The sequence below is a fragment of the Camelus dromedarius genome, chromosome 1 (assembly GCF_036321535.1).
Source record: "Camelus dromedarius isolate mCamDro1 chromosome 1, mCamDro1.pat, whole genome shotgun sequence".
Taxonomy (NCBI): domain Eukaryota; kingdom Metazoa; phylum Chordata; class Mammalia; order Artiodactyla; family Camelidae; genus Camelus; species Camelus dromedarius.
The window spans coordinates 36141816-36163513 of NC_087436.1; the positions used below are offsets into that span (position 1 = coordinate 36141816).

At 37.6% G+C, this 21698-nt stretch overlaps 1 protein-coding gene and 1 pseudogene across 1 annotated transcript in view; both read left to right on the forward strand.

Annotated features, from left to right (window-relative positions):
- Nucleotides 1-21698, forward strand: part of NUDT6 (nudix hydrolase 6) — a 56778-nt gene that overhangs the window by 10104 nt on the left and 24976 nt on the right. The window lies entirely within an intron of this gene.
- LOC105093671 (chondroitin sulfate N-acetylgalactosaminyltransferase 2-like) lies at nucleotides 14938-15757 on the forward strand (annotated as a pseudogene).

Here is a 21698-nt window from a genome sequence, read left to right on the forward strand (position 1 = left end):
GTTCTCTCTAGAGAAAAATGAAATTTTCTGTAAAAATAAAAGTAGAGATTTTGATATACTCAAAGAATTACAGAAAGATATTTTAAGTCATTTCTAAGCATTTATGGGTCATTTAGACATCTATTTAATCCAAAAAATACTTATGAAGGCCTTAAAATGTCAGAGGAGCCTCAATGTTGCTCTCTATTTGATGGCTATAGGAAAATTATAAATGGCTGTATTTAACTGGGAAGACAACCCTGTTCATCACAGACTGTTAGGGTATTCTTCATTCACTCAACATTCCTTAAGCTTCCAGTCTGAGCCATGTGCTGAGAATGAAGATTAGTAAGACAATATCCCTAATACCCTGCAGCTTACTATCCATTTTGGAAAGCAGTCATACAATACACTGTAGCAACTAACTGCCTTTAAAAACCCACAAAGACTTCTCGTTGGAGGTAATATTTAAACTGAGTGTGAAACTGAGTAGGAGCTACCAGGAAAAAAAAAAAAAGGTAAAAAAACACTGAAAAAATTGAAATTGCATATATAAAGGCACAGAGCTCAGAAAGGGGCTGACATGGTATCTTAGTCTACTCAGGCTGCTATAACAAAAATACTATAGACTGGGTAGCTTAAACAATGAAACATTTATTTCTAACAGTTCTGGAAGCTGGGTAGGCCTCAAGGCATTGGTGGATTTGGTGTCTTGTGGTGTCTACTTCCTGGTTCATAGAGGTTCTCACATGGTGGAAGGGACGAGGGAACTCTCTGGGATCTCTTTTATAAGGGCACTGTTCCCATTCATAAGGAGTTCACTCTCATGACATAATCACCTCCCAAAGGCCCAATTTCATGATACCATCACATTAGGGATTAGGGTTTAAACATATGAATTGGATTGGGGAGATTGTGGAGAAGGAGCATAAACATTCAGTCCATTCTACATAGTGTGAAAATAATGATTTAAAAAAATCCATTATGGCCAGTAGTGCAGCAAGTGGTAAAATATGTTTTTATTGAAGTATAGTTGATTTATAATATTCTGTTTCAAGTGTACAGCAAAGTGATGCAGCAGTTACTTATATATTTTTCAGATTATTTTCTATTATAGGATATTACAAGATACTGAATTTAGTTCACTGTTCTATAGAGTAACTACTCGTTGCTTATCTATTTTATGTATAGTAGTTTATATCTGTTAATGCTGTACATACTCCTAATTTATCCCTACACCTTCCCTTTCCCCTTTGGAAACCATGAGTGTGTTTTCTGTATCTGTGAGTCTGTTTCTGTTTTTTATATAGATTCATTTGTATAATTTTTTAGATTCCACATGTAAGAGATACATAATATTTGTCTTTTTCTGTCTGACTTCACTAATTATATTCTCCAGATCCACCCATGTTGCTGCAAATGGCAATTTCATTCTTTTATGTGGCTGAGTAATATTCCACTGTATATTTACATACTGTATCTTCTTAAGACAGTCATCTGTTGATAGACACATAGGTTGTTTCTATGTCTTGGCTGTGGTAAATAATGCTGTGATGAATGTTAAGATGCATGTATCTTTTTGAATTAGAGTTTTCATCTTTTCCAGATATATACCCAGGAGTGGGATTATGTGATCATATGGTAGCTCCATTTTTAATTTTTTATGGAACCTCCATACTGCTTTCCATAGTGGCTGCACCAATTTACATACCCACCAACAGTGGAGGGTTCCCTTTTCTCCACACCCTCTCCATCATTTGTTTGTAGACTTTTGAATGATAGCCATTCTGACCAGTGTGAAATGATACCTCATTGTGGTTTTGATTCACATTTCTCTAATAATTAGTGATGTTGAGGATCTTTTCATGTGCCTCTTGGCCATCTGTATGTCTTTTTTGGAGAAATATCTACTTAGGTCTTCTGCCCATTTTTGATTGGGTTTATTTTTTCATAATAGTTGTATGAGCTGTTTGTACATTTTGGTCATTAGCCCCTTCTTAGTGACATTGTTTGTGGATATTTTCTCCCATTCTGCAGGTTATTTTCTCATTTTGTTTATGGTTTTCTTTGCTGTGCAAAAGCTTTTCAGTTTAATTAGATCCCATTTGTTTATTTTCGCTTTTATTTATTCTGCCTTGGGAGACTGTTCTAAGAAAATATTGCTACAATGTATGTCTGAGAATGTCTAGCTATATTCTCTTCTAGGTGTTTTATGTGTAAAGTCTTATATTTAGGTCTTAAACCATTTTGAGTTCATTTTTGTATATGGTGTAGGAGAGTGTTCCAATTTCATTTATTTACTGTAACTGTCCAGCTTTCCCACATCACTTGTTGAAGAGACTGTGTTTTCCTCATTGGGTATTTTTGCCTCCTTTATCATAAATTAATTGACTGTAGGTGTGTGGGTTTATTTTGGGCTCTTTGTTCTGTTGACCTATGTGTTTGTTTTTGTGCTAGTACCATTGTTTTGGTTACTGTAGGTTGTAGTGTTGTCTGAAGTCTAGAAAGGATATGCCTCCAGCTTTGATCTATTTCCTCAGGATTGCTTTGGCAATTCTGAGACTTTTGTGGTTCCATATAAATTTTAGGATTATTTTTTCTACTTCTGTGAAAAAATGTCATGGATATTTTGATAGGGACTGCATTAAATTTGTAGATTGCTTTGAGTATGGCCATTGTAACAATATTTATTCTTCCCATCCAACAGCGTGGGATATTTTTCCATTTCTTTGAATCATCTTCACTTTCCTTTATCAGTGTTTTATAGTTTTAAGGGTAAAAGTCTTTCATCTCCTTATTTAGGTTTATTCCTAGGTGTTTTATTTTTTTATGGGATTTTTAAAAACTTTCTCTACTTCATTGTTAGTGTAAAGAAGTACAACAGATTACTGTATGTTTAATCCTGTATTCCACTACCTTACAGAATTCATTTATTCTTACTAGTTTTTGTGTGGAGACTCTAGGGTTCTCTGTGTACAGTATCATGTCATCTGCAGATAATGACAGTTTTACCTCTTTCCTTTCAATCTGGATACCTTTTGTTTCTTTTTCTCTTCTGGTTATTATGGCTAGGACTTCCAGTACTATGTTGAAAGAAGTGGTAAGAGTGGGCATCCTTGTTAGTTTCTGAACCTAGCAAGAAGGCTTTCAGCTTTTTACTTTGAGTATTACATTGGGTTTGTTGTAAACGACTTTTATTATGTTGAGATATGGGCCCCTTATACTCAGTTTGGTGAGAGTTTTCATCATGAATGGATGTTGAATTTTGTGAAATGTTTTATCTGCGTCCATTGAGATGATTGTGTGGTTTTTGTCTTTTCCCTTAATTTGGTGTATCACACTGATTGATTTGCATATGTTGAACTATCCTGTGATCGTGAGATGAATCCAACTTCATCATAGTGTATGATCCTTTTTTATGTATTGTTGGATTCAGTTAGCAAATATTTTGTTGAGGATTTTTGCATCTATATTCATGAAAGATACTGACGTAATTTTCCTTTTTTGTAGTGTCTTTTTCTGGTTTTCTTACCAGGGTATGGTGGCTTCATAGAATGACTTGGGGAGTGTTATCTCCTCTTCCTTCCGTCTTTTGGAAGAGTTTGAGAAGGATAGGTATAAGTTCTTCTTTCTTTGGTAGAATTCCCCAGTAAAGCCATTGGTCCTGGATATTTGGGGTTTGTTTGTTTTTATTACAGCGTCTGCTTCATTTCTAGTGATCAAATTATCTTTTTCTTCTTGACTCAGTTTTGACAGGCTTTATGTTTCTTGAAACTTGTCCATTTCTTCTGGGTTGTCCAGTATTTGGCATATCACTGTTTATACTATTCTCATGATTTTTTTTTTATTTCTGTGGCATCAGTTATTTCTCTTTCATTTATTATTTTGTCTGTTTGGGTCCTCTCTCCTTTGAGCCTGGATAGAGAGAGGTTTGTTAATTTTGTTGATCCAGTTTTTGGTTTTATTGATCTTTTCCACTTTTTTTAATTTATTTTTTATTTATTTCTTCTCTGGTCATTATAATTTCCTTCCTTCTGCTGACTTTGGGTTTTGTTTGTTCTTTTTCTGATTCTTTTAGGTGGTAGGGTTAGGTTGTTTGAGATTTTCTTGTTTCTTGAGGAAGACCTGTATTGCTATGAATTCCCTCTTAGAACTGCTTTTATTGCATCCTATAGATTTTGTAAGGTTGTGTTTTCATTCTTGTCTGTCTCAAGGTATTTTCTTATTTCTTTGATTTTATTGTTGACCTATTGGGTTTTTAGTGGCATGTTGTTTAGTCTCCATGTGTGCATTCTTTTCCCATTTTTTTCCCCTGTGGTTGATTTCTAGTTTCATATCATTGTGGTCAGAAAAGATGCTTGAAATAATTTCTATCCTCTTAACTTTGTGGAGGTTTGTCTTGTGACCTAGTATGTGGTCTGTCCTAGAAAATGTTCCATGCATGATTGAAAAGAATGTGTATTCTGAGTTTTTTGGATGAAGTGTCCTGTAGATATCAACTAAGTCCAACAGTTCTGTCGTGTCATTTAGGACCTCTGTTATCTTACTGATTTTCTGTCTGGAAGATCTGTCCTTGGATGTCAGTGGATTGTTAAAGTCTCCTACTATTATTGTATTCCTGTTAATTTCTCCCTTCATATCCGTTAGTATTTGTTTTATATATAAATAAAGATACTCCTATATTGGGTGCATGTATGTTAATGTGTATAATATCCTCTTCTTTTTTAACATTTTTTATTGATTTATAATCATTTTACAATGTTGTGTCAAATTCCAGTGTTCAGCACAATTTTTCAGTCATTCATGGACATATACACACTCGTCACATTTTTTTCTTAGTTATCATAACATTTTGTGTATATTTCCCTGTGCTATACAGTGTAATCTTGTTTATCTATTCTACAATTTTGAATTCCCAGTCTATCCCTTCCCACCCTCCACCCCCCTGGCAACCACAAGTCTGTATTCTCTGTCTGTGAGTCTATTTCTGTCCTTTATTTACGCTTTGTTTTTGTTTGTTTGTTTGTTTTTGTTTTTGTTTTTTTAGATTCCACATATGAGCGATCTCATATGGTATTTTTCTTTCTCTTTCTGGCTTACTTCACTTAGAATGACATTCTCCAGGAGCATCCATGTTGCTGCAAATGGCATTATGTTGTCGGTTTTTATGGCTGAGTAGTATTCCATTGTATAAATATACCACATCTTCTTTATCCAGTCACCTGTTGATGGACATTTAGGCTGTTCCCATGTCTTGGCTATTGTAAATAGTGCTGCTATGAACATTGGGGTGCAGGTGTCATCCTGAAGTAGATTTCCTCTGGATACAAGCCCAGGAGTGGGATTCCTGGGTCATATGGTAAGTCTATTCCTAGTCTTTTGAGGAATCTCCACACTGTTTTCCATAGTGGCTGCACCGAACTGCATTCCCACCAGCAGTGTAGGAGGGTTCCCCTTTCTCCACAGCCTCTCCAGCATTTGTCATTTGTGGGTTTTTGAATGACGGCCATTCTGACTGGTGTGAGGTGATACCTCATTGTAGTTTTGATTTGCATTTCTCTGATAATTAGTGATATTGAGCATTTTTTCATGTGCTGTTTGATCATTTGTATGTCTTCCTTGGAGAATTGCTTGTTTAGGTCTTCTGCCCATTTTTGGATTGGGTTGTTTATTTTTTTCTTATTAAGTCGTATGAGCTGCTTATATATTCTGGAGATCAAGCCTTTGTCGGTTTCACTTGCAAAAATTTTCTCCCATTCCGTAGGTTTTCTTCTTGTTTTACTTCTGGTTTCCTTTGCTGTGCAGAAGCTTGTAAGTTTCATTAGGAGAAAATTTTTGAAATGTATGTCAGATAATGTTTTGCCTATGTTTTCCTCTAGGAGGTTTATTGTATCTTGTCTTATGTTTAAGTCTTTAATCCATTTTGAGTTGATTTTTGTATATGGTGTAAGGGAGTGTTCTAGCTTCATTGTTTTACATGCTGCTGTCCAGTTTTCCCAACACCATTTGCTGAAGAGACTGTCCTTATTCCATTGTATATTCTTGCCTCCTTTGTCGAAGATCAGTTGACCAAAAGTTTGTGGGTTTCATTTCTGGGCTCTCGATTCTGTTCCATTGGTCTATATGTCTGTTTTTGTACCAATACCATGCTGTCTTGATGACTGTAGCTCTATAGTATTGTCTGAAGTCTGGGAGAGTTATTCCTCCAGCCTCTTACTTTTTCTTCACTAATGCTTTGGCTATTCTAGGTCTTTTGTGGTTCCATATAAATTTTATTATGATTTGTTCTAGTTCTGTGAAATATGTCCTGGGTAATTTGATAGGGATTGCATTAAATCTGTAGATTGCCTTGGGCAGTGTGACCATTTTAACAATATTGATTCTTCCAATCCAAGAGCATGGAATATCTTTCCATTTTTTTAAAGTCTTCTTTAATTTCCTTCATCAGTGGTTTATAGTTTTCTGTGTATAATTCTTTCACCTCCTTGGTTAGATTTATTCCCAGATATTTTATTACTTTGGGTGCTATTTTAAAGGGGATTGTTTCTTTACTTTCTTTTTCTGTTGATTTATCGTTAGTGTAAAGAAATGCAACTGATTTTTGAACGTTAATTTTGTAACCTCCTACCTTGCTGAATTCTTCAATCAGCTCTAGTAGCTTTTGTGTGGACCTTTTAGGGTTTTCTATATATAGTAACATGTCGTCAGCATATAATGACACTTTTACCTCTTCTTTTCCAATTTGGATCCCTTTTATTTCTTTCTCTTGCCTGACTGCTGTGGCTAGGACTTCCAGGACTATGTTGAATAGGAGTGGTGATAGTGGGCATCCTTGTCTTGTCCCAGATTTTAGTGGGAAGTTTTGAGTTTTTCACCATTGAGTACTATGCTGGCTGTAGGTTTGTCATATATAGCTTTTATTATGTTGAGATATGTTCCCTCTATACCCACTTCGGCGAGTTTTTATCATAAATGGGTGTTGAATTTTATCAAATGCTTTTTCTGCATCGATTGAGATGATCATGTAGTTTTTGTCCTTTCTCTTGTTGATGTGATGTATTACACTGATTGATTTGCGTATGTTGAACCAGCCTTGTGTCCCTGGGATGAACCCCACTTGGTAATGATGTATAATCTTTTTTATGTGTTGTTGGATTCTATTTGCTAAAATTTTGGTGAGGATTTTGGCGTCTATGTTCATCAGTGATATTGGCCTATAATTCTCTTTTTTTTGTAGTGTCTTTGCCTGGTTTTGGTAGGGTGATGATGGTGGCTTCATAGAATGAGTTTGGGAGTATTCCCTCCTTTTCAATCGTCTGAAAGAGTTTGAGAAGGACTGGTATGAGTTCTTCTTTGTATGTTTTGTAGAATTCCCTGGTGAAGCCGTCCGGTCCTGGACTTTTATTTGTGGGGAGGTTTTTAATTGCTATTTCTATTTCCTTTCTAGTGATCGGATTGTTCAAGTGTTCAGATTCTTCTTGATTCAGTCTTGGTGGACAGTATGTTTCCAGAAACTTGTCCATCTCCTCTAGGTTATCCAGTTTGGTTCCATATAGTTTTTCATAACATTCTCGTATGATATTCTGAATTTCTATTTTGTTTGTTGTAATTTCTCCATTTTCCTTTCTTATTTTGCTAATTTGTGCTCTCCCTTTTTTCTTCTTTGTGAGTTTGGCCAGAGGTTTGTCGATTTTATTTACTTTTTCAAAAAACCAGCTTTTGGTTTGGTTGATTTTTTCTATGGTCTTGTTAATCTCTATTGTATTTAATTCCTCTCTGATCTTTATTATTTCCTTCCTTCTGCTGCTTTTTGGGGCTTTTTGTTCTTCTTTTTCTAATTCATTCAGGTGGTGGGTTAAATTGTTTATCTGAGATTGTTCTTTTTTGAGGAAGGCCTGTATCGCTATAAACTTCCCTCTTAGCACTGCCTTTGCTGTGTCCCATAGGTTTTGAGTGGTTGTGCTTTCATTATCATTTGTCTCAAGGTATTTTTTAATTTCAGCTTTGATTTCCTCATTGACCCATTGTTTTTTCAACAACATATTGTTTAATCTCCATGCTTTCCTTTTTTTCTCCTTTGTTTCTCTGTTGTTGATTTCCAGTTTCATGGCATTGTGGTCAGTAAAGATGCTTGAGATAATTTCTATCTTCTTAAAATTGTTGAGGTTTCTTTTGTGCCCAAGTACATGATCGATCCTGGAAAATGTTCCATGTGCACTTGAAAAGAATGTACATCCTATTTTGGGGGGGTGTAATGCTCTGAAAATATCCACCAAATCTAGTTTTTCTATTGTAGTATTTAATTTCTCTGTTGCCTTGTTTATTTTCTGTCTGGAAGATCTGTCTAGTGATGTTAATGCAGTGTTAAAATCTCCAACTATGATTGTATTCCCATCAATATCCCCCTTTATCTCTGTTAGTAATTCTTGTATGTACTTAGGTGCTCCTATATTGGGTGCATATATATTAACGAGTGTAATATCCTCATCTTGTATCAATCCTTTAATCATTATAAAATGTCCTTCTTTATCTTTCTTTATGGCCTTTGTTTTAAAGTCTATTTTGTCTGAAATCAGTACTGCAACACCTGCTTTTTTGGCTTTTCCATTTGCATGGAATATCCTTTTCCATCCTTTCACTCTCAATCTATATGTGTCCTTCTCCCTAAAGTGGGTCTCTTGTATGCAGCATATTGAAGGTTCTTGCTTTATTATCCAGTCTGCCACTCTATGTCTTTTGACTGGAGCATTTAGTCCATTAATATTTACAGTAATTAATGATAGATGTGTGTTTATTGCCATTTTGAACTTATCTTTGTGGTTGAATTGGTATATCTTCTTTGTTCCTTTCTTCTTCCTTTTGTGGTTTGGTAATTTTCCTTTGTATTATCATGGATTTTATTTAATTTTTGTGACTCCCTTGTAAGTTTTTGGCTTGTGGTTACCCTTTTTTGTAAATCTATTAGCCCATTACTATAACTGTTTTTATTAAAGTGATAGTAACATGATCTTAAACCCATCCTACTGTTAAAAAAATTTAAAAAAGAAAGAAAAAAATATATTCTATATTTCCCTGCCTCCCTCTCCCACTCTCAGTGATTTGTATGTCTTCTTTTATAATTTCGTGTTTACTTTATCTGTAATTCATGAGTTATTACCTTTCCAGTTGTGAGTTTCTCATTTCTGTAGCATCCTGCTGCTTTTCTATTTAGAATAGCCCTTTTAATATTTCTTTTAGCATGGGTTTAGTGTTGCTAAACTCCTGCAGCTTTTTTTTGTCTGTGAAACTCTTTATGTCTCCTTCTATCCTCAAGGATAGCCTTGCTGGATAAAGGATCCTAGGCTGCATCTTTTTTTCATTCAGAGCTTTGAATATATCTTGCCACTCCCTTCTGGCCTATAGTATTTGTGTAGAGAAATCAGCTGAGAGCCTTATGGGGGTTCCCTTGTAACTTACTCTTTGCTTTTCTCTTGCTGCCTTTAGAATCATTTCTTTATCCTTGACTCTGGCCATCTTGATTATGATACGTCTTGGTGTGGGTCTATTTGGGTTCTTCCTGTTTGGGACCCTCTGAGCTTCCTGTACTTGGATATCTGATTCCTTCTTTAAGTTTGGGAAGTTTTCAGTCATGATTTCTTCAAAAACCTTTTCAATCCCCTCTGATCTTTCTTCCCCTTCGGGGACCCCTATTATGCGAAGATTGGGACGCTTTATATTATCCCATAGGTCCCTTATGCTATTTTCATTATTTTTTATTTGCTTATCTTGTAGTTCTTCTGAATGGGTGCTTTCTATTGTCCTGTCTTCTAGATCACTAATTATTTCCTCTGCATTATCTAGTTGGCTTTGCACAGCTATTAGATCGTTCCTCATCTCTGTCAATGAGTTTACCCATTCTACTTGGCTCTTTATAGCTTCAATTTCATTTTCGACATATTTTATATCTCTAAACACTATCTCTTTTAATTCCTTCAGCAATTTGATCACTCCTTTTTTGAAATCTTGATCTAGTAGGCTATCAATATCTATTTCATTGATCTTTCTTTCAGGGGATTTCTCTTGTTCTTTTAATTGGGAAAGGTTTCTCTGCTTCTTCATCTTGCTCATACCTCTCTGGCACTGTGGTTTATGGAGTATCAGTTGTTTATTTTGGTCCTTAAGGATTTTATCTATCTAATGCCTATTTAGGAATAGAACTTAGGAAAAAAAGAAAAAAATAAGAGAGAGAAAGAATTTTAAAAGAAGGGAGAAAGAGGGTTTGAAAACAGTGTATAATGAATAATAGAAGAGTGAGTTGAAGCAGAGTATTAATCGGGTTGAGACGTCCTTTAAAACCTTTACAAAAAAAGGAGGGGGGGAAGATGAGTAGATGTATTTGAAACCTGTGTCTAATCAATAACAGGACATCAAAACCCAAGAGAAATAGAAATGAATTAAGAAGTAAAAATTAAGAGGGTAATAGAAAATAGAACAGGTAAAAACAGATTAAAAAAAGGGGGGGGGGTTTGTCGGTGTTCTCCTGGAGTCTGTGTGCTTTTAATGTGAAGTCTTTCTGTCTTCGTCCTGTTTTGGAAGCTCAGCTTGCTGTTTTCAGAGGCCCTCCGTTGGCGCCCTCTTCTGTGCTGCTCCCAGCACCTGTCGGCAAGCAGATCGCGCCTCCTCCCAACACTGGGTCAGGTGCAGCTCTCCTCTGCTGTGGGCGGGCGGGTCACTGCCCCTCCCGATGCTGCAGTCAGATGTTGCAGACTGGCCAGGTAGGAGGGCGGGTCGTGCCCCCTCCCAGCACCTCGGTCACAGGCTGTGTTCCTGCCCGAAAGGCGGGGGGCCGCTCTCCCTCTACCTGCGCTGCCGGTATCTCCCCTGCTCTGTGTGGCTGCGCGCTCCGCCCTGGTCGGCGCTCCGCAGGTGGGCTCGGGGAAGACAGAAGGACAGCTTTGTCCCTGCTCCGGGCCAAAGCTCAGCTCCTTGTTTGTCTTTGTGGAGCAAGTTTTCTGAGGTACCAGGATCGAAGGATCCTATCTGCCCCAGGCTGTAGGCCAGTCTCAGTCTGGCCTTTGAGGCTGCTAAGCCCTTCGGCGTGGATGCAGGTTTCGCCCCCACCCCTGCCTGGATGCTAAGTGCCAGAGGATATGGCGGCTGTGCCTGAGCCCCGCCTCTCTTCCTCCGAAAAGTTTCCGCGGGTTTTCAGAGATGGGGGTATGCACCCTTTCCCCGAGAGCACATCAACCTTGCTGTTTTATGGAGGGCCCAGATTGTTCTGCCCTGTGCACCCACAGCCACAGCGCGCAGCCCCTTGCGTTCCCCCGGGGCTGCCTCCGTGCAGCCGCTCCCGTCCTCTACCCAGCGTGTGCAGCCTGGCCCTGCCCGCCGCTGCCAGCCCGCGTCTCAGGCTGGGTGTCAGGGGGGACCCTCTGTGCCCGTTTAACTTAGTTCTGTCAGTCAAGGGCTGCTCCGTATAGATCCGAACCTCGGAGGCTCCCCCTCCGTCCCGCTGTCCTCTCAGTTGTAGAGGGGAGACCCAGCGAGCGAGCGCCAGTCCTCCTTTGCCGCTCCCTCCCCGCGGGACCCGTCCCGCTCTGCTTTGCCTTTTGTTCTTTCTTTTTTCCTACCAGATTTTTGGCGTCTTTATCTTTTGAAGAGGGCAATGTTCTGTCGGAGTTCTGCAGGTGCTCTGGTTGGCTGAGTGGGTCTGTGGATGTGGGTCTTGGTGTATTTGTGGGAGAGGGTGAGCTGCGAACGCCCTTCTACTCCGCCATCTTCTCGAGAGTCCTATAATATCCTCTTCTTGTATTAAACCTTTATCATTATGTGATGTCCTTTTATGAATTTTGTTTTAAAGTCTGTTTTTGTCTGATATGAGTATTACTACCCCTACTTTCTTGTCATTTCCATTTGTATGAAATATCTTTTTCCATTCCTTCACTTTCAGTCTGGATATGTCTTTCATCTGAAGTGAGTCTCTTGTAGACAGCATATTGTAGGTTCTGGGTTTTTTGTCCATTCTGCCCCTCTTTGTATTTTGATCAGAATATTTAGTCCATTGACATTTAAAGTAATTATTGAAAGGTATCTACTTATTACCATTTTAAACCTTTTTCCAATTGTTTTTGTAGTTCTTCTTCGTTCATTTTTTGTTTGTTTTGATGTTTTCTTCTGCAGTATGCTTTGAGGTCCTTTCCTTTTTATTTTTGGGATTCTGTTGTGTTTTTAATTTGTAGCTACTCTGGTTTTCAAGTATGTTGACCCATAACTTTATCTACTTGCTTTAAACTGATATTTATACAAGTTGAAACTCAATCTAAAGATGTACATTTTTAAACTTCCTTTCTCCACATTTTGTGATTTTGGTGTCCTGTGTTATGTCTTCATTCTTATCCTTTTGCTGTTCAAGTAGTTATAATCACTTTTACAAAATTTTTATTATTTTTTTTAATCTATATACTGGCTTATTTAAGTGATCTTCAGTTCTTTTCTATATTTGCCATTCCTATTGTGATTTTTCTCTTTCCTGTGAATTCTTGCTTGTTTTCTATGTAGAGAAGACTTTTCAGTATTCTTTTTGGGTAGATTTAGTATTGCTGAATTCTTTTAGTTTTTGCTTGTCTGAGAAGTTCTTTCTCCTTCTGTTCTAAGTGATGATCTTGCTTGGTGGAGTATCTTTGGTTGCAAGTTTTTTCCTTTCAGGATTTTGAATATATCATGCCATTCCCTCTGGCCTACAACATTTCTGCAGAGAAATCAGCTGATGGACTTACAGCAGTTCTCTTGCAACTGACTCTGTTTTTCTTTTGCTGCTTTTAGAATCTTCTCTATCTTTAACTTTTGCCATTTTAATTATATGTGTTGGCGTGAGTCTCCTTGGAGTAGAAGCCCAGAGGGTTGGGTTTGATTAAGCTCCATTGCCCTTGAGTGCATGCCCTGCCCCAAGGAGGTGACCACTGAAGCAAGTGAAGCCCTTGCAGTCACAGTGAACTTAGGCACTGTACATGCAGGTGTCTGCAGTTCCATCCAGAAGCAGCCCAAGATCATGTCCCTTTCTCCATTGTGTTTGTCCCAGACCTAGTGCTAGGCAGTGGTGTGGAGTAAGCTGGGTCTGGGGGCCAGAGTGTTGTGGCCGCAGTTGAGGTGGCTGTCCTGCCTCCTGGGACCTGGGCAGCCTCTGTGGCAGACCTCTCCAAGGACTTGTCTGCCCCAGTTCCAGCTCCAAATTACAGCGTGGAGTGGGTGAAGCTAGAGCACTCCCTTCAGGAAACATGCTGCTGCGCACACTGACTGTGTCTATCTGGTTCCATCTGCCGCCCCTGGGTGTGCACTGACAGTAGTCTCTACGATTTGGTCCAGATCACACCTCAGGTGCCCTGGTCTGTCTCTGCACAGCTAGACCAAATCTCTTCCGTGATCTCGTTCCAGGCTGTAGTGTGGAGCTAGCAGGGCCGAGGCTTTGGCCTCTTCAGATTGGGAAGTGCAGCAAGGTGGCAGCCACCAGCTGGTCTCTTTCCACCCTGATTGTTAGCAAGCCAGCACAGGCACACTTCTCACAAGTAGAGTCTAGGTGTCTCTCATTTCTATCTGACCCAGCACAGATTTTCCAGCAGGCAAGGGCACTCCCCAGGGTGAAGGTCTGTCCATGTGGACCTACTCTCCTTTACAGATGGGAGTGGTAAAATTTGATCTCAAAGCTAGATTGGGAACAGAACGTAAAGAGCCTCATATACCCAAATAAGAAGTATAGGCAACTAGAAGCAACAGAGATTTTTAAGAGTAGTACCATGATTAGAGATCAGATGTTTTCATGCTCAGGAGTGTAAGTAAAAGTGAAAGAGAATAATTATTTTGATGCTTTTGGAGACTTCAGTAAATATTGGTGGACAGAGTCAAATATTTTCCCCTATCATGTATGTTTTTAAATTTGAAACTAATACTCGTAATGGTAGCTAGAAGCAGTATCACGCACTTCTCCAAAAAACTATGTAAAAACATTCTCGTAGTTACAACTTTCAAAGTTTTAGTTAAGTCAGGGTCCCTGACTCAAAGTAAGCTTTATCTTCAACAGAATTTTTTCAAGTACCTAAAGTAGTATTATGCCTAGCCTTCTGTAAGTTTTGTATTTGAATTGAAGCACATATATACACACACACACATATATATATTTGATGGAAATGAGTGGAGAGAAGGAAGCAAGATTAAGTGGTAAAAATAGGGCCTAGTTATGAAGGGACCTGAGAGCAGGATGAGGAGGTTAGATATGACATGGCAACAGTAATTATTGAAAGAATTTGAGATGACAAACTCATGATGAAGAAGGTATGTGGAAAAGATTAAACTAATAGCAACATGCAAATTAATCTGACAAGAGTATGTTGAATGAGAGTTGGTATAAACAAAATGGACATGGGAGTTAGGCTGACCTGAGTTCTGATCCCTACACCACTTCTACCTTGACTAAGTCTCTGAGCCTCAGTTTCTTCATTCTTGAAACCAATATAATAATACCTTCCTCATAGAAAAAATACATTAGCTGTCTTTTTTAGCTACATTCATACCTAATACCCAAAATACACAAAAGTATAAAACACATAATGTGCAGCAGTGTAAAAACTCTGCTGGGTAGAATTACCTAAAGTATAATATTAATGCTTTATTTTCTTATTTGTATCAATTTATATTTATATCAGTACACAACAGAATGACGTGCATTATATTTTTTTAATATAACAAAAAGCCAAGAAAGTTACTTTTTTCTTGGTAAGAATAACATGATAAAGATGTTTATTTACAGAAATATCTAATAATTAGAATAAGGTGCAGAGTCCTATTTAACTAACTAACCTCAGCAATAGGCTTATAATACATAAACATTTCCAATGCTTACTTAAATTGTGCCATGACATTTCTCTTTTTCAGGACCTTTTTCTATATGTAACTTATAAAAGTTTTATTGAGTGTAGCTTATAAAAGTTTTATCCATTAGAATTGTGAAATAGATTTTGAAAAGATCAGTTGTGGTTGGAAAATGGGCCTTATCCTAAGGAAAATCCAGTTAGAAAAGCGAGATGAATTGGTAGAAGTTGTTGAAGCTGACTCGGAGGTCATTAATGACAAAGATGATAATGATGAACAGGAAGATGAGGATGCCCGATCTTGGGACAAGAGAGAGGTCTTGATGTTTTTCTGTGATGTTGACGTATATTTCTCAGCCGAATTCCTTAACAATTAGCTGCCAGTTAAATGCTGAACCAAGTAAGAAGGGGTTTTTGCCCTGTGGTGTTCAGTCTTAATGACCCTGCCATCATTTATGCCAGTAAGGATGTGCTGCCTGCCACCTGTGGAGCAGCATCTGATTCACAAAAGGGATCTGGCTTTTGGTGAGGTTTTGGCTTTGGAATGACTTATCAGTATCGATCAGATTTCCTGATTGGTGGAATTGACATGGAATTAAAATGCTTGGGTGAATAGATGTTCATCTTTATCTAAAATACTACCATGGTGATCTGATTGTGATTCAAACTCCAGTTCCTGATCTTTTCCACCTCTGGCATAAGAAACACTGTGCTGATGAGTTGAGCAGTACCCCCAGCAGTACTGCAGGTGCATCCAGTCCAACGCCATGAATGAGGCCTCTCACTGGCACCTGGGAATGCTGGTCTTCCAGGAGGAGAGGATAGACACATCTTGACAAACAGGCAAACAGGACAGATAGTGAAGCTGTAGGTTAACGTAATCACTGGCACATTAGTCTGAACCACAAACCAGCACTATTTATTTAGCCTTATTACAATTCCAGATGCAATGCTTTTTTTCAGAGAAGACATGCTTATCTTTTGTGTTCTTTTTGACATTATTTTACTTTATCAGTTTAACTTGGTATGTTAAATGGAAGAAGCAGGTGTTATGATGCAAAGCCTCTGCTTTGTGAGAGTACTGCACTATAGAATCACTGACAAATTGAAATCTGCTATTTGTTCCAAAAGTGGTTTTGAGTTAGTCTGTACTCCGCTTCCTAGTCTGTGTATCCTGGTTGCATCTGGGTTGAGAGATAGAATGTGTTGTACCGATGGTGGGTCCAGAGCATCCTATTCCTGCAGAGATTGACAGTGTGTTACAGGTGGAGGTTGTGGACAGGGTTCTTCACCTGCTGACTGCTGCTGCTTGGCTTTTAAATGATCTTTGGTCAGTTGCTTAAATAATTCTTTTTCACTGAAGCAAAGGTAATTAATGACACATGTGAAATTTCCAACCAGTCATGTTGCTTGGCCCCCTGAATGTCTGTTTTTAAATACTTAGGTTAAAATCTTTGACTTGATTAAAAATAGTGTGTTACTACTTAATCGTCTTGTTCAGGATTAGAAGTCAAAGTTGCTGTAGACTATTTTAAACAAACAGAAGTAAACATAGAAACATCTTTAACAGAACAGTTAATTATGCTGGAGTATAGGATACTAGGGGTGCCTGGGAACATCAGATTATGTGAGCCAGGATGCTCTCAGGGCCCTCCTGAGTGGTTCAGAATTGATGAGCATAGTATGGTGTTGTGTGGTTTTTGCTTCGTATTGTTTCATTTAGCATGGATCCATATGTATTTATTATCCTTTTTTCTAGTGTGTTAATTGTACTACATCTGTATTTGCCTTATTATAAGAGGTTGAGTTGAGAGGGAGTTTCACTGATGGGAGAAAAAGCAAACAATTTAATAAAGTATACCATAAAATCACACTGATTTGAGAAAAGGGGTTAGAGTGGAAGTTTGTTAAACAGAAATCTGAATTACAGAATATTTTAAAGAAATATATTACTTACAGATAGAATGGTGTTTTAATTGAGGTGTAAATTATACTAATGAGACAAAATGAATAAGAAATTATACTCAGATAGGACTGTACTGTGTTATTTATCATGCATGGATCTTTTACCTTAGGGTCAATTGCTAGATCCAAAAATTGGAGATAGGGTGAAAGGCATGTGGAGAGGCTAAGTAATTTACCCAAAACTATGCAGATAATGTAGTAGTGGAACCAGGATTCTAATCTAGCCAGTCTAATTTCAGGGTCTGTAATCTTTAAAAAAAAAAAAAAAAAATCAGCCAAAACCTAAAATAACTCATTTCACATGAGTAGTAAACTCCAGTTCTCTCTGCATTCAATTCCAAGCATCAGGTAAGGATATCAAAGACATACAGCTATTTCCCTACACCCCATGAAATTGTGAGGGACACCAGATGGTCCTTAACTTATCCTGTTCTAACCTACAGAAGAAAAGTTCCTGTAATCATTATTTTATTATTCTGTCATTCAGATCTCCCTACCCTTAGGCCAAGGGGCTTGCATATAATTGAGTACCCAAGGTCTGAGAAGACTTATTTAAGATTTTGTTCAATTAAATTGGCTTTGACTGAAAGTGGGTATTATAACTGCAATATGGCAGACAGATGATATGCCCAAACATTATGGACAGACACCACACACACACACACACATACACACACACACACACACAAAAGTATATACAAGTAACATAAATTGGTTAACTTTTCCTAAGGTTGAAAAAAAGATCTTATAGTATGTAAAAGTTACTTCTAAAGAGGTATTATAAAAGGTTTGATTATCTTTTAAGTGTATCCCTTTTACTGTCTTTTCCTTGCATTTAAAGATGCAGCAGTATCACCAAAATTCAGTCTTTTCTAGGCTCAAATGACAGAAGTTGTACATATAAAATTGAATTAGGAGACCTGGTTGTAAGATTGGCCCTGCCACTAACTAATTATATGATTCTGGGCAAATTTCTGAGCCTCCGGGAGCCTAGGTTTCTCTATTTATGAAATTAAGGAGTTAGATTCAGTGATCACAAATGAAATACCACAGTACTGTAACTCTCCCATACCAGATAAAATCTGGCTTAAATCACTGTGGTATTTTGGAAGGAAAAGGGTAAACTTACGTAAGATTTTTAAATGATGCGCTTTTTCAGAAATGACTCTGTCAAATAAAAATTTTATTAAGGACTAACAGACTGAAAGACAGCCAGGCTAACATGATTGCTTCCACTCGGAGCAGTTTTCAGGATTGATTGATCTACCAAATAATCTATGTAATTACTCAAATGGGTAATTAAAACATGGAAATTCATAGAAAACAAACCTAGGTCTGATAATGTTAAAAATTGGGTTGTCATCTGAATAAAAGAACAGAAGGCTCCTCCCTGGCAGTTAGGCTGGCCCGTCTTAACTTCAAACGTAGACAGAGTGATGTGTTTGTGTTTGTTTTTTTTTTTTCTATATAAAACCTGCCAAGTCAAATGATTTAAGAGGTTCAGTTTGCAGAAATCAAACTTCCAGAACAATCTGTATTATAGCAATCGAAAAGGAAAGAATGGAGTTGAGCTATATTTTTAAAAGAGGGCAATAGTCAAAACTACGTATGCTTAATTTGCCTAAACACTGTAAATGACTGAAAACTTTCATGATCCTCAGTTAATCATGATTGCATTTAATGCTTCTCTAATTTTGTTCATCTTAGTTTTAAAGAAGTAATTGCTAGTGTTTTCCAGCGTGGTCAGGAAACAAAGGGAGACCCAAGACTTAATGACTAAAAAAAAAAAACTCCATAAGACCTATCCACAGTGGCATTGTTTCCACCATTCATCATCCTGTAACATTTACTTACAAAGGTGTGAATGGAGAGTTTTCCATCCTCCCTAAACTTTAGGGTCAATTGAAGGTCATACCTTAAGCTGGGGGAACTTTTGAGTAATTAACCCTAGATAGCTTACTAAATGGTTTATTTGGTGACTCTTGGAACCTACAGCCATATCTGAAGAGGATTAAAAACCCGAGTAAAGTAGTAGCACCAGCTCTGCTCTAGCCTCCTAAAAATGTATAGCCAAACATTTGCTAACACTTGATCATTCCCCAGTCACTTGTTCTTCTGTAACAGAACACATTTCTGATCCTGGTTGATGAGGTTTTCAGTCTAAGAAAATTATTTTAATTCCATCATATTCTGCTATTTAATAGAAATAAAATCAGACAAATAATGATAATTCTGGTGACATATGCAAAAATGTCCTCATTTAATCATATTTTTGTATATATATGTTTTTTATTGAAGTATAGTCAATATACAATGCTATGTCAATTTCTGGTGTATAGCATAATGCTTCAGTCATATATGAACGTACGTATATTCATTTTCATATTCTTTTACACCAGAGGTTACAATAAGATATTGAATATCCAAGAGGGGAAGGAGGTAGGAAGGGATAAATTGGGAATTCGAAATTTGCAGATACTAATATACATAAAATACATAATCATGTTCATTATTATCTCCACTTTTCAGAACTTTGATTTAAACGGGTTCCAATAACTTATTCAGCATTACACAACTAGATATTGGCAGAATCAAAATTTAAGCCTAGAGAGGAATCTTTTCACTAAACTTAAAGCAAAGAAAACATTAAATGAATTAAAACTTGGATTTGAAGGAGTCAGTAGTTGTGTGGCAATGCCTGTATGTACATTGCATAGGATACAAAACACTTGAATGGGGTTTGTTTTTAGGGAGGTAGTTCTTTTGCTTTTTTTAATATGTAGTACAGATGCCACTGTCTGTTGCTGAAGTTAACAATTTTGTTCAGTTCTGGTGCCAGCAGTGATACTAAGCAGAACATATTTAGTGGCCTAAAACAGAGAGGCTAGAATAAAAATGTATGGAGAAAAAAGTATTATGGAGAAAAGGTAGATGATTAAATGAAGGGATAAAGAGTAGTTATACGTGTAGCAGCTTCTGATAAAGTATGTGTATGCAGTTTCTCACCAGATGCTGAAGGTTAGTTTCCTTCCTGGCTGGAAGCTCCCCAAGAAGGGATTTTTGGCAGCTTTGTTGTTAGAAAGCTCTGCCTTTGATCAGATAAAGGGAATCTCAGAAAAGTCTTTCTGCATCTTGCTGTATCTCAGATGTCTTCAGTTTAAGGCAGTCTATACCATTCTGGTAGGTTGTGCATCCCTTCATTTGTGACTGCACATAGCTAACCAGATCTCTAATAAGGAATGCTGTTCAGCTGCTCTTGATGTCTCTGCGAAGGGGCACAACGAAGTTTATGTTGGAAATGCTAGAAAACTGCAAACTGGATTGGAGCTGTTGTGATGGGAAGGAACTGCTGCTGCCAGAATGAGGCAGTATGCTGAGGCCATATAGGAACCGCAAAGCACATGGAAAGCCCACAGGAGGCAGACAGGAAGGAACTGATCCCTTCTTCCTCTTCCAGCCTTGCATGTTGGTGGAGCCTAAAAAAGCGTCAGCTGGCAGAGCAGGAATTGGTTATCAGGGCCCCAGCTCCAGTATCACTAGGCAGAGCATCAAGGGCAAGTTTGGAGCTAAGTGACAGTAACAGCATCAACTTAATAGAAACCACACATTCTCACACCTCTTTCCTGCCCCGAGGCCTGATGAAGCAGACATTCCGGGGATGCTGCTCAACAGTTTGTATGTTAAAAAGCCCTGCATGTGATTCAAGTGCACAGTTAAGTTTGAGAACCACCAAAGTAAAACATTGGGCATACAGATGCTCCATTTGCTGATTTTCGAATTTGCCAGTGATTGGTTCTTTAAGAATGAGGAAGTACTGCTTTTCAGAATCTAATCATGGTCCCCCTGTGCATCTAGGTAGTTGGGATTGGCAGAAGTTAGAGACCAGATACAAATTATTTAAGACTTTGATTTCCTTATGGATTAAACAGAAGTGATATTCCTTCTTAGGGTTTTGATTCTTTTAAGTTATAGAGACCTATCCAAAGAAGCAGTAAAATATGAAAGCTGAGTATTAGTGTGTAGCTCAATGTTGTAGTAAAAAATATAAAGTGAGACACTAAATCATATTTAATTTCTGTAAATATTGGTGTTAGGTGGAATTTAAGCATAAGTGATAGCTATTAACTGTAAATAGCTAATTAGCATTACTTTCAGACATCTGAGCCAGTTTTTCTCCTTAAAGTGATTCACTCCTCCCAGGCATTAGTGTCAAGCATTTCTTGTAGATGAGAGTTTAACCCTCACCATGAACAAATGCATAAACTCAAAACTAAAATAATACTTTAAACATATCCTTTATCCTTTCTGACACATATAGTCAGTCCATTCCTTTGTCTCTGCCCCATGATTTTGAGAAATAAAAGACCTAACAGTGGCTTGACCTTGTAAACTGGGTACTAAACAGATGAGTTAATGGGAGGGACCTATTCATTCACTTGCTAAACATTACTGTGTTCCTGTACACACTGTTATAGCTTCTCTTTTAAGTACTAGGTAAACATTATAGTGAACAGAGTAGTTTCTACATCTGGAGCATCTATTTAAGTAGGTAAGATACAAATAACAAATGAATAAGTAATATATAAGTGGTGGTAAATGTTACTAGGAAAAATACAGTGGTGCAAGGAGAAAGAGAATGACTGGCCTTACTGTATTATGCATTAATTTCTGTATGCCTGCACATGGCACTCAATAAATTTTTATTGAATAAACAAACTTATTAAGACACCTCTGTGGTAGCTTCTGTCTCTGGTAACAGTGATAATATTATAGCTAATTAGAGTTATCTAAATACAGTGGCTCTGAATTCTGAAAAGTGAGAGTAGAAGCGTTAAAGACTAGAACAGTGAAAATAAAAGAATGAAATCTCTGGCCTCTAACAAGTTGGAGTAAAGGAAGAATGAGAAGGTCAAA